Source organism: Echinops telfairi, unplaced genomic scaffold (genome assembly GCF_000313985.2).
Source record: "Echinops telfairi isolate 266 unplaced genomic scaffold, ASM31398v2 ScPeMD7_7463;HRSCAF=8501, whole genome shotgun sequence".
Classification (NCBI taxonomy): Eukaryota; Metazoa; Chordata; class Mammalia; order Afrosoricida; family Tenrecidae; genus Echinops; species Echinops telfairi.
In genome coordinates this window covers 4,093,148-4,094,493 of record NW_022111363.1, presented here as the reverse complement: position 1 = coordinate 4,094,493, position 1,346 = coordinate 4,093,148, and positions in this window count along the sequence as shown.

Below are 1,346 nucleotides of genomic sequence, written 5' to 3'. Positions count from 1 at the left end.
GCTATATCTTTTGATAGCCGGGCACCATCAGCTTTCTTCACCACATTTGCTTATTCACGGGTTGGGCATCTTTTAATGCACATAAATGTTAGGAGTTTAGGAGGAAAAAAATTGGCTTGAAAGCTAATCCAAGTATTTCTTCCCCGCACAATTGTACTGGAAATCACACGATTTATGCTCCTTTTGAATATGTATTTTTCTGAGGAGATCAAGTGATCGACTAAAAAGGAAGCAAAACCAAATGATGAGCTGCCCAGTTGGGCAATTCACTACGCAGGCGGATGGAAAGTGATGGGTCAGTGCACCCGAGGTCGTCCGGGAGTTCATTGAGGTATTCATTCATATTTTAAAAGATCATTTTATTGGGGGCTCTGACAGCTCTTATAAGAATCCATACATCAATTGTATCAAGCATGTTTGTACATACTTTGCCATAATTATTTTCTTAACATTTACTTTCTGTTTCGGTTTAGATTTTCATTCTTATGATGAAAGTAAACATTGGGTAACCGAACTGTCAGAGCCAGAGACTGCAGAGAATTCAAATACATGTACGGCCATTGCAATTCTCTCGTGAAACACCGTGGTACGGGACAAAGGTTTCTTAACTCATTCTTCTTTCACGGAGCAGTCCAATTAGAAAGAGCTGTCTGAAACATATTCGCCCAGAGGGAATCATTAGTTAACGATCTCACAGATACTCCTGCAATGGCGTTAGTATCTAGGGTATCCTTCATGAAAGTCATCTTGTTGTTGCTAGGGGCCTTTGAGCCAGTTCTAGTTCATAGCAATACTGTGCACAACAGAATGGAACACTGTTTGACGCTACACCCACAGTTGTTCCTGTTGAGCCCGTAGTGACAGACGCTGTGTCAATCCATCCTGTTGAATGTCTCCCTCTTTTTCAATGAGCCTCTTTACTTTTCCAAGCCTGATGCTTGTTTTCCCCCAGGAATTGGTCTCTCCTGATAACATGTCCAACGCACGTGAGATGAAGTCTTGCCATTTTTACTTCTAAGGAGCAATCCTGGTTCTTCAGTCTTCAGTAACCAAATAGCTCTTGCTTTTTGCCTACCACAGCAAGGAGGAGTATAAGCCCTTATTATTAATACCTCTTATTGCGGCTGGATAAATACCATCGGGAAAGTAGTATAAGGCTGACTTCTTTGACATTTTCCGTTGGATACTGAGTTAGTTAATTGTGCCAGCCTGGCCGATAATCACATGTGGTGCTGGTTGAAAGGCGGAGGGATAAATAGGTGGTGAAGCCTCGCCTTTCTAGTTCTCGGGTCTCTTGTTTTGTGATGGTTGCACCGGGTGCAGCTGCCTTAGCAGTTCCCTGCTTC